Here is a 12158-nt window from a genome sequence, read left to right on the forward strand (position 1 = left end):
ACTTAATCTTAATTTTTCCCTTTCCAACAATTTGACAGGGTTCATTATCCCCCAAATAAACAATCCCAAAATCCCCTTGGACATAATCAATGAAATAACCTCTATGAGGTGTAGCATGAAATGAAGCACCAGAATCTAAAACCCATGAATCATCAACACTCTCTAAAGACAGAAGCAAAGCACCCTCTTCGGATTTGTTACTTACCACATTTGCCTCCTTGTCTCCATCTGATTTATCTCCTTCATTTTTTTTTCGATTCCAACAATCTTTCTTTTTGTGCCCTGGTTTCCCATAGTACCAGCAATCATTTGGTCCTCTCGATTGAGACCTCCTCGCCTTTGACTTTCCTCTTGATTTCCCACGATTTCCAGAGTTACTTCCTCTTTCAGTCATTCTGCCCCTTCTTTGTGCATTTAAAGCACTTCCTGATATAGATCCACCTGAGGATTTTCTACGAGTTTCCTCACTTAAAATAACACCGATCACATCATCATATTTTAGGGTACTAGATCTAGGAACAAAATTACTCACCGCCATTACCAAGCCATTCCAACTTTCAGGAAAAGAACACAAAATCAAGAGAGCCCTAATTTCTTCATCAAAATTTATACCCACAGAAGATAATTGACTAGTAATAGTATTAAACTCATTTAAATGATCTGCAAAAGATCCACCTTCTGCCATTTTCATATTAAATAAACGCTTCATGAGAAATACCTTATTTGAAGCGGAGGGCTTTTCATACAGTGTCGCTAGGGTTTTCATGAAATCTTCTATCGTCTTTGCTTTTGTAATATTAAATGCCACCGGTGGTGCCAAGCATAACCGAATGCTTCCAAGTGCCTTTCTGTCCAAAAGATCCCATTCAGCCTCTGACATAGTTCCCTGATTCTTGGCTTTTTCTTCCAACGACTTCCATAAATCCTTCTGATATAGATAGTCTTCCATTTGCATCTTCCATAACTGGAAGTTCTGCCCATTAAACCTGTCAACCCTCAACTTACCCTCATCTGCCATCGCTCCCACTCAACTATGAGACACCCACTTAATTGTGAGACTTTCCTGCAGAGGATAACTAAAAGACAACCTTGCTCTGATACCACTTGTTAGGATAAACCACAGATAGAAAAAAAAACTACATGCAAATATAACCAATAACAAAAAATAATAGAACACACAGAAATGAACACTAGGCACCAAGATTTAATGTGGTTCACCCAATCCCTGGGCTACATCCACCAAATAGCAAGTTCGATCTTATTATAATCTAGTGATTACAACCTGGTTACAATCCGTAATCCCTTACAGCTCAATACCGCTGCAAGAACCAATTTTGCATCACAACATTATGAAAAATACCCAACCCTAAGCCCTTTTATACAAGTATTAAACCACTTTAGGGTTATAACATGTCGGCCATAATATGTCGGCTACCATGTCGGCTACTACCCAAAATTTTTTGCCGAACCCCACTATTTATGAAGTATGTACAGTACTTTCCTGATCAATCACCACAATCTAACATTCCCTTCCATGGGAGCCACATGTGTGAAAAGTTTGTTGCAATATAACCATTCAATTTCCTTGCCCAATCTCTACTAAGAAGCATGCCATACCCTTCAGGAATATCCAAAATAGATATGTCAATACAACTTTGAACACGTGGACCAGAGGCTAATTGCATGTGAATATTATTCAACTCTCTCATGACTAGGACTTCAGTTTTATCCAATTGTGTAACCTTCTTGTCAGTTTGAAGTGGAATCTATCCCAGCTTTCTACATATGTCCAATGGCATTACATTACTTGATGCACCAGAGTCAATTAAACAATTATGTAACATTTTCCCTAAAATTCTAACAGATACTAGGAAAGGTGCAGATTCCTCCTTCCCTTGATAAAAAACCACTGGCTTCTGCCCTTTTAAGTCAAATATCTCATTATTATGTATAGAATTTCTCCCATTTTGTGTTGTCACAGAACTTTCTACTATAGGATAATTATCACTGATCATTTCCCGTGGTGGATTTTCTGAGAATATTTGTCCATTTGATGTAACCTTCTGATCATCCTAAGAGTTTTGCACCATTCTAATGAAACTTGAAGGATTCTGAGCAAGCTTAGATGCATATGGTGGTACATCATCTGCAAGATTGGTGTTTTGTGCAAAATTGTATTGTTGGAGATTGGATACCCCTCTTGGAGGATGTGATACATTTTGAGAAACAATCTTCGTGGGGGTGTCATTGAAGATTTCCAATAATGTATCTCTAATTTTTGAAATTTTCATCAATTCATATAGTGGAAGACTCACTTTAATTTTCTTGAATTCCTCTAATACATAAGAACTGAATCTTTTCAATTTCTCTCTAGGAGGACTTCCTTTCTATTTTTGTCCTAGATTTTCACATTGCCTATGTTCTCCTTGAGAGCTCGTCAGTTGTCAATATTCAAGGGAGTCTCTGAGAGGCTTAGGATTATTGTCTTCATTGGGATGAGGAGGAGTTGAAAAGTTATTTGGAGGAACTAAAGATGTTAATGGCTCATGGTTCCTATAATTCCTTTGATATGTCTTTATTGGTGTATTACCATATGTTTGTTGAAAAGATTGCACTTCACTTGTCCCTTCCACCAAGACACTATTATATAGAGGAGGGAATAAAAATCCATCCTTATGTAGTGATTCATTCAGGGATACTGGTGGAGGTTGATTTTATGGTGGAACTTGATAATATGGCATCTCTACAGAACCATTTGCTGAAGCTGGTGGGAATTTCTGATTAGTTTGTATTGGCATTTAATCTTGAGAATCAGGAGGAGGAAACTTAAAATCATCAAAAACCAATGCTTGATCATATCTTGGTGCAGGTATCATCTCATATCCTGTAGGAGGAGGATTCTGAGATGTGGCAGTGTTCCTCACTTCTCCCTTGAAAATATCTGTTGCTCTTTGAAATTCGTGACACTGTAATTCAGAATTTTGACTAGTCTCATGTAATCTACACCATCCAAATAGTGTCGCTTCTGCTAAGAAGACTTTATTAGCTAGGTGATTCTCAAATGGAGGGTTGTCCAATGGTGATGGTACGCCCCCATTATTTGGATTAGTGTTCCATGATCTTCTTTGATGACCTTGGTTATTATTACGATATCCTTGATTACCTTCATTGAATCCTTGATTGTGTCCTTGATTACTATCATGGTGTGGAGGGGGATTCCCTTAATAACCTCGGTTGCTACCTTGATACAACTGGTAATAACTCTATGCATTTTGTAACTGATTATTTTGATTTCTAAGGTAAGTGACCTCAGTAGAAAACTTTTTCACTTGTTCAATCAAATCTCTCATCTCATCTTTTTCCTCTTGGGTCCTTGTAGAAATTTTCATGTTCTGGAGATAAATTGGCTGCATGTGCATTGCCTGTGACATAGGTGCTCCAGGATGCAACACCAACTGGTTCGGAGGGGTAGGAACTGGATTGATAGTCAGAGCATAATTCAAAGCTCCTTGATTTTTGTAGGTGGGACAACTTGTACAAGTATTTGCACAAATAATTGTTGAATTTTTGTAGCTCCTAGTGGAAATCCTCCTTGTGCTTGATGTTGAGGTGGTGGAGTTTGGAATATCCTTGTGAGATCGGCTACACTTAGTGAATTTTGACTAGTAGATGCTTCTTTATTTCCTCGCCTAGGCTTTGGGTCAAAACTCAACTCTTTTAATTTGTGTGCTCTCGAGGTGAATCTCAATGATCTTCAATGTACCTTAGGTAGGGATGAATTAATGTTCTCAAGTATGTGAAACTGCTATAAAATCTCTTGCCAAGGCCCTCCTTCTAGCACTAGTTTCTATTGATGAGTGTTTTATGACTCACCAAACAGTAGAACAAAATACTGAAATATCTTATCCTCTCTTGAATAAAGTCTTATGTATGCTAAGATTGCTAAAAGATCATACAATGACTTCAAGGTTCCTTTAATGCCAGGTCTTGACTCTGGATAAGATCGATGGTTGATGTGATTCGTTGATGATCACAAGGGGCCTTACGTGCTTATTTAGATTCATTTCAAGCCATACTTGATGTGGGAGCTATCGTAAGGTTTTGCAATGATGTGATTTTTTTGGAGTTTCCACAAAATATACAGAAATTCAATAAGATAGGGTTCAAGAACTCTATTCTAATCCTAAGGGTAGTGATAAAAACAAATAGTATTCTACTGGAAAAATTCCTCAATTTACCAACTTTTGCTTCACCAAGTTATACTACAACTATGCGTGAAGCAGTGCAATCTTCAAGGGTTATGCAAAGAGATTTTCATATCACCACATACACCATCATAAAGAACAATGTATATGGATGATAGAAGTTGAGCATATGCATGAAAGGGGTTCATGCTAACTTTACACAACGAGCTAGAATGACTAAAATGTCAAAAGTATGAACCATAGGAACTCATCAATACACCATCATATTCTTCATTATAATCACCACACATTGAATATGCTAAACTTAATCTAATTGAAAAAATTTAAGAGAACAAGCAAGCACTAAGACACGTCAAGTATTCACCAAACTCCAATGAAAACTTTATTATCTTAGCAACTCATAGCAACAATCTCATAAAAAATCTCCTTTTACAAATGAGGAATGAGGACTTTATATAGGTCCTCGATTACAATGGGTGGCCTGGATGATCACAATAACTGATGGACAAGATCGTGCCAGATCAGCCCTAATTAGGGTTAGGGTAAAGGAAAGGAATCTATGTTAATGCAACAAGGAATCCACTACTGTAGTGGGTAATAAATGCCCACTATGCATGCTCGTTTAGGAAGGAGTTGGGTGTAATAAATGATCCCTAAGAACACCTACTATGCATTTAACGCATCTATCATTTATTTTTTAGCCTAAAGGATCAAAAATGATCTAACACTATTTCCAACTCCTCTGTATTGATGCTTAGTGTAGATTTTTGCTTGAATTCTAGAACTGCAATTGCTCTTTCTGCTTTTCCCAAGCTTTCATCCCAATCTGGTAGTAAGTCCTTAGTAGTGTACATTGTATTTGAGAAGATGGAGAAGTTCTCAAAATCATCTCTTTCATATACATTTAGTTGAAAGAATTCCTCTAACTTGACTTTCAGATTATCAGTCATCATTTCTTCTTCCACCAATCTCTGTGATAACAAGGATGCAACTGCATTTGATATTCCTTGCTTGATGTTATCAACAATCTTCTTCCATCAACTAGATTCCCTGGTAAAGCTCTCAAACATTTCCTTAGCTATAATCACTTCATTGCACCATTGAATAAAATCATAGACATCCCCCTTGCTGATAACTCGACCATCAATCAATTCTTGCTTTGGGGTCTCCATCAGATTCTGAATGTTACCAATCACCTCTTCTTTGTAAATATGCTCATCTACCCATGATTCCTCCATGCATTGGGTCCTAAAGAGTACATCCAATTCCCTATTGTTCACTTGCACTAATTCTTCTGCATGTTTGAAGGCTACCTCCTGAATTCCTTCGATCCAAATCTTTGCACCCTGAGCAGTCTGTTTGATTCTATCAATATCACTTACCACTTTACTGGAAATACCTATTGGAGGGACAAATGATGGACCTTCCTCTCTTACTGGATGAGGCAAGTTATTGATGTACTGACATAAGGCCCACATTTCTCATTTTTACTTTTCATACGCTTCTTCTATTTTCTTCAGCCTATCCTTCAAAGCTTGTGTGGAGTCATCAAATTCTTCCAATATTTCCTCTCGGGAGCCCTGACCAAGATTTACTTCTGTAACATGATATTCATCCAAAGAAATTTGATTTTTTCCTTTGTCAACTGTGGGAATCGCAATCTGCAAGATTCTGAATCTTGATTCTTCTTTGATGAATTTATTATATGTTCTTGCTTTCCCTTGTTCTTCTGATCAGTTTGATCGGTCCAAAATTTCATGTAATTCAATTGCTGGATTAACCTCCCTTTGTTGATCTAATTGAATTTGTTGCCTCAGCCATTCTGGAATGGGTATACTTTGATCTCCTGGAATTACCAATTGTTCTTTCCTTTGGATCACTCGAATGTCAATCTTCTCTTCACCTCCTAGACTATCCATTGTAACCTCAGGAACTACAGCTTCAACACTTGGAAGATGTATTGCTACTCCTGGATTTTCTTCCTATAGTGGACCATCTACATCATTAATCATTTCTTGCTCTAAGATCGTAGCAAGACTTTCCTCTGTAGCAATATCTTGATCTCTCCCTCTTTCTTGCATGGACTTTTCATAGGCATTTATACTCAGCCTATCATGAATTGGCCTATCCAATTTCTCTTCTTACTCAAATATCCTTACACTTGTCCCTGTATCCAGGCTTTCAAATGTTTCTATCTCTTGGACACTTGGAGTTCGACTTGGAGAAGAGGGAGCATCTCAAAGTTTTTGCTTCTTATTTTGAGGTTCCTGGATGACTTCCTCAATCCTAGGACACTTTTCTGGAGGTACCTCTTTCACTTTCTTGGTTCCTACATCTTCGGATGGAGTTACCCTTTCCTCAAAAATCCCTTCAGATATTTGTCTTGATCTTTCATCCCTAAGTGGTCTATGACCAAGCAACCTATATATGAATCCATTAGCTAGTGCAACTAATTTTTTGAGCTTATGCTCGATCCACCACTTTGTAAAATCTAAGACTGGTTTTGAAAGAGCTTCGAGATCTATAATTTCTTTATTCTTCCAATCACATGGTTGAGTTATCATTTTTGGATTCAATCCCTTTCGCATCATGTTTGGGTCCTCCTCCATTTGATCAGGAACCTTGAATATGTTGCATGCTCTAATAATCTTCAATGGTAGCCTTGAATGCAACATTTTTCTAATCTTGTTCTCATCTGCTACATTTGCCCAAAAGTCTTCAAGGTGAACCTTATGTTGGTACTTTGATCCTCCTACTGATGAGATCTTGTTGTAAGGATCAAAATCATTCCTTTTATGATAAAGTGAAAGGCGGAAGAAGTGGAGCTTATCTGATGATTTCTCTGTAGCTTTTAGACATGAGCATGCCTCAGTTTTCCCTTCTCCTATGGAAATTGGAATCTGTAATCCCAACTTCTCCTTCCATTTTTGAATCTTGTCATAGGCTTTAATTTGTCAAGTACGCTCTAACAAGACCATCTTGTCTGTTGGGTACCTGGGAAGTTCGTATGGCTCCATGGAGAATTCGTGAACTCAGATGTATGAAAAAGTGGGAAAATGAATGAACTAGGTGCCATATTCCTCGACCAACTTCATCGCACCTATTGAAATTCTTATATGTGCCCTCTTTTGTAGTGTTCTTACTATGTGCATGGAACATATATCATTAACCCTCATCTGATCATCCTTTGAATACAAATGCAACTGTGGGTAACATTCATGGACTTTGAGGTGTTGGCTTCCACTTCCAATCCGTCCTTTGCATCATAGTCCATCATAATTTGTCCTTTGTGCTTGCATATAGATGACATATGAGCTCATGTAAAATTTCCTTGTATGCTCTAGATTCATCAACTGTTCATTTAAATTATCACTTATGAGCCCCACCCAATCCATTCTGTCGTCTTCCTCCATCACCTGCTCAACAAAATACCACATCCAAGATTCAAATCTATAAGAATGAGGCATGCCAATGATGCGACTCAAAATCATGACCATGTCACCATATTCCCTCTGCAAATCGAACCATAGTATTTCCTTAGGAATCTTGGAATGATGTGATCTATTCTTTTTCAACCATCTTTTGTTGATTATTTCTTCACAGAAATGGACTCCAGAGGTATAGACTCTTAGTGCTTGATCCTGTGTTTTTGTGACCATTCTTGGGTTAGAAAGAATTCTAAACACTTCAGAAATGGATGCCAAAAAAAAATCTGACAGAATATTTTGTTCAGAATCCCTAATTGTTTTGTCTCTAGGACTGTAGTGTTTGGTACATTCCACAATTAACTCTGGATGCTGAAAAGAAGGAGGGAAACCAGATATAGAAAAAATTCCATTTCTTACAATTCTTGTGGCTAGGTGTGTCGGGTGATAGTCATTGTATCTGAGCATTCTTCGGTTAAAATCTTTCAAATCAAGGCCGCCAAGGCTTGTATCTCTGATTTCTGCCCACTTTGACAAAATTTTGGATTCAGGATAGAATCCTCTACTTTCATTCTTTATCAGCCATACTCATGTTTCTCCTGTTCCCCTTGGCTCTATCAATATCCTTTCTTGCAAAATAGAAAATGTACACACATAAGACTATGCAAGGAAAGTATTAAAAACAAACAGATACAACTTGTCCATAAGACAAGGATTTTGGATTTTTGAAAAAATTTCCATACTCCTTTCAAGATTCACTTTTCAATACTTCCACAAGAAATATGCAATTTTCACAACTCACAACAAAAAAAAATCCTTTCTAATAGGATTCAAAATCCTCTGTCACAAATTCCTAGAGAACTCCTCAACAATTTTAGAAAATTTCCCAAAAATCTGCTTCCTCTAACTCCTTGAATCTCACTCGTATTCTCAGTTTTTCTCTTCAAATTTTGATGTGAGCATGAATGAATGAGAGGGTTTCTTATATAAATCATCCTTCAAAAAAGATGCCTTTAAAGCTATAGACTAAAATTAGTTAGTTGCTTTAGTTAGCCATCAAGGTTTCCATCTTTTGTGCCACTTGTCACTTTTTTTTTCTGTTTGCTTCAAAAAGTAGTTATTTTGATGCTCTTAGCTTCATGATGAGGCTAAGTATTTCTTTATCCCATTTTGATTTTTTGATTTTTTTTGAATTTTATTAATTAAATATCAATTAAAATCAATATTTAATTAATTTCCATATTTCAATGAAAAAATAAATCAAATTCCTCTCCAACTTTTCTCCATTTATTATTATTATTTTTTGAATTATTATTTAAACAATCAAATTAAATATCTGTAAAACTAATATTTAATTTTTAATGCAAATCCAAAAAAAAAAATCTTTTTTGAAAGAAAGATTCAATTTTTGCTTTTTTCTAAATCCAAATTTTCAACTGCTGCTCTTTTAGATATTTTCTCCTTGCCTCTTCCCTGGCTTCATATCTATCTATAACCTGAGCATATGTAGCTGGATCATAGCCATTCCATCTATCATGTTTTCCATCATAATCAAGCTCAAAATTCTCCACTTTCTCATCAGGTGCTATTCGCTTATTTGTCCATTTTGCTCCAATTTTACGAGGTCTTTCTATACAAGATTTGGAATCATGCGTCATTGCCCCATAGTTTATGCATGCTACCTTTCTATATTTTTTAGCCTGCTAAACCTTCATACCTCTATCATACCAGTCTTTTGAATAGTGTGGATTTGACTTCCATTTTCTTTACACATTTAGGCCAACAAATAGGGCTTCTAAAAAATCAAAAACACAAAATTTTTCCCCATGAAACCTCACAGCTAAAAATGTGCTAACACATTTTCAAGATGTACTTGTTCTAAAATTACTGTGAAGTTGTCACACATATATAGCCTACTTCACATGCTAAAGTAAAAAAGAAATCCTTGCACAACAAAAAATGAGAGTCCTTAAAACAAAGTAGAACATTTAGATATCCAAGGCCCTATTAAAACTTGCACTTCTGTGGCAAATTATAGGTCATGAACAGTCAAACCTAATGGAAGGGATTGCTTGAGCTTGTCAGCCTTCTTTGACTCAAAAATGCAAAGAGTGTATAGGTATTTTGAACATCTAACCTTAAACTTCACAACATCTTTGCTCCTCTTAATCTTTATGGACCTTGCATCTTTACAACGTGTAGTGAGAGAAAAATCCTTGATTTCATTTATTTGCTTTGACATTTTGAAATACTCAAAATTTGACAACCCAAGCCTGGCACCTCCCCTCCTCCTCTGATACTTTTTCCCTAAATGGATGTTAAAAATGAAATTTCACAAAAATCGGGGATTAGCCTTCCAAAGGAAACTTTCCTCAGCCGGCTCAATTATGCGCTCCACAATTTGTGGGAGCGGGATTTTCTCTGAATGAAGTATTTTATCCTTCATCAAACATTCCCCGACTAGCCCAATTCTGTGCTACAACATTTACAGGGAGCAGGCTTTTTGCTGAGTAAAGGATTTTGTCCCTTGCACAATATTTCCTTGCCTAATTAAATCTGCGCTCCATGGTATAAAGCAGGCTTTTCTCCAAACAAAGGATTTTGTCCTTCATGTAACGATCCTCCACTATCTTAAAATCTCGCTCCATGGAATGTTGTAATCATAGTTTTAAAATAGTTGGGGATTTTTTTTCACTTTGACCATTCGTTTGGTTCCATTGACCTGCACTCCACAAAATACAAATTTTTTTGGCAAATTAAGAAAAGCAGGGGTCCCAGGCCTGGGTGATGGTGACTGCCAGTCACAACAAGTAGCTAAAAAGATAACAAAAAATCAATCATCCAAATCCAATGCATAGTTTAAACTTTACAAATTCATGAAGTTAAGAAGTGTAAGTACTAGTGCTCTTTTCTAAATGTAAAAGAAATTTTCACCATGTAAAACTAAAAGTGATTTGGATTAACAAATACAAATGTTTTTATGTATATGAACTTGTTAAGAAAAAGTTAATTGTAGATAAGTTTCTTCTTTTAAGTAGTACAACATGTCTCCAACACCAAGTAGTTCAGCTAATCAGCAAAAAGGGGTGCTTCATAGTCTTATCCAGATAAATTGAATGTGTACCTCTATGGCTATTTTGCTTCTTGTTTCTCTATTTCTTCATTCTTTCTAGTAGTTCTCTATGAATTGTTCTTCTTTCCTTTGTAATTTGCATTTTTTCGATATAAAAATAAAATTGTAGATAAGTTTCTTCTTTTAAGTTATATTAAAATGATACAGTCAACTATTATTTCCTTTTTATTATATGATGCACTTTGATTGAATTAGAGATCCTTGAATGTGTTGGTTTGATGTTGACATGTAAGCAATCATTTATATTTTGAATAAGAGATTTTTGTTTCTAGATTCAATTATGTGTATATTTTTATTTGCATTAACCTTCTAGATCACATGTTGTTATCTATCATCACGATGAGAGAATGTAAGAATATCATAGTAGATATTTTGTATATTTTCTGCACTGAACTGCTCACTCAAACTTTGCCTCAAACCAGTCATAGGAAAGACAAGTTGTTTGGAAAAAGAGGTCTAATATTTTATTTACTATAAATATGAAAAATATAGATTCTCCTAATATGACATTCCTTTAATTGTATTATATTCTAGTTATATAATTTTTAACTTTTCAAAACTAGATGAGCATGTAATGACATCAAAGGCTAATAAGTGTGAGCTCCTATCCACTCCACTAATGTCACACTTATTCACTACTCTCCCCCAATGCAAAATAAAATAAAATAATTATCTTGATAATAAAAAAAATTATTCAATATGAAATTTTTATGTAAGAAATTTTATATTTTATCTCTTTGAAAATGAGTGCTAGTGTAGCTAAGAGTTTTCCTGTCTTGTCAAATATTCCACAAGACCCTTTATTTAATTCAAACTTATAAGCTTTACCCATTAGCTAAGCGATATTCAACAAGTTATATTTTAGTCCTTCCACTAGATATGCATATTTACAAGTAGTGGATTCATTTAGGGATACACTACCATTACTTATCATTATGTATGGTGAGTTGTTTCCAAACTTCACCATTCCTTCATTGTAGGCCTTGACTTCGTGGAACTTTCTCCTATCACTAGGCATATGTGAGAAATTGCTATCTATTATCTAGTTCTTATGGATATTGGCACTAGTTATAAAGGCTCTCTACGCCATTTCTTTTGTAATGCAAACAAAGAATAATTTATCTTCATCCTCATCACCTTCACAATGTAACCTAGTTTCTTCTCCTCCCCATTGTGGTTTTGCCATTTTTTTCCGGTCTCATTCTTCATATTATCTAGACATCTAGCAACATAGTGTCCTACTTTTTTATAGTTAAGGGTAAAAGCACAAATCTGTGTCAATCTTTTATAAAGGAAAAGGCTAATAAAAGTATTGGCTTATATATATATATATATATATATATATATATATATATATATATATATATATATATATATATATATATATATATATAT

The 12158-nt window shown here is 35.5% G+C and overlaps 1 pseudogene; it reads right to left on the reverse strand.

The window, feature by feature from the left end:
* Positions 1-9662: 9662 nt before the first annotated feature.
* LOC149536130 (large ribosomal subunit protein eL38z/eL38y pseudogene) lies at positions 9663-9872 on the reverse strand (annotated as a pseudogene).
* Between the last annotated feature and the right edge of the window lie 2286 nt (positions 9873-12158).

This window comes from Cupressus sempervirens, chromosome 10 (assembly GCF_028749045.1).
Source record: "Cupressus sempervirens isolate cs-2001-9-10 chromosome 10, ASM2874904v1, whole genome shotgun sequence".
Classification (NCBI taxonomy): Eukaryota; Viridiplantae; Streptophyta; class Pinopsida; order Cupressales; family Cupressaceae; genus Cupressus; species Cupressus sempervirens.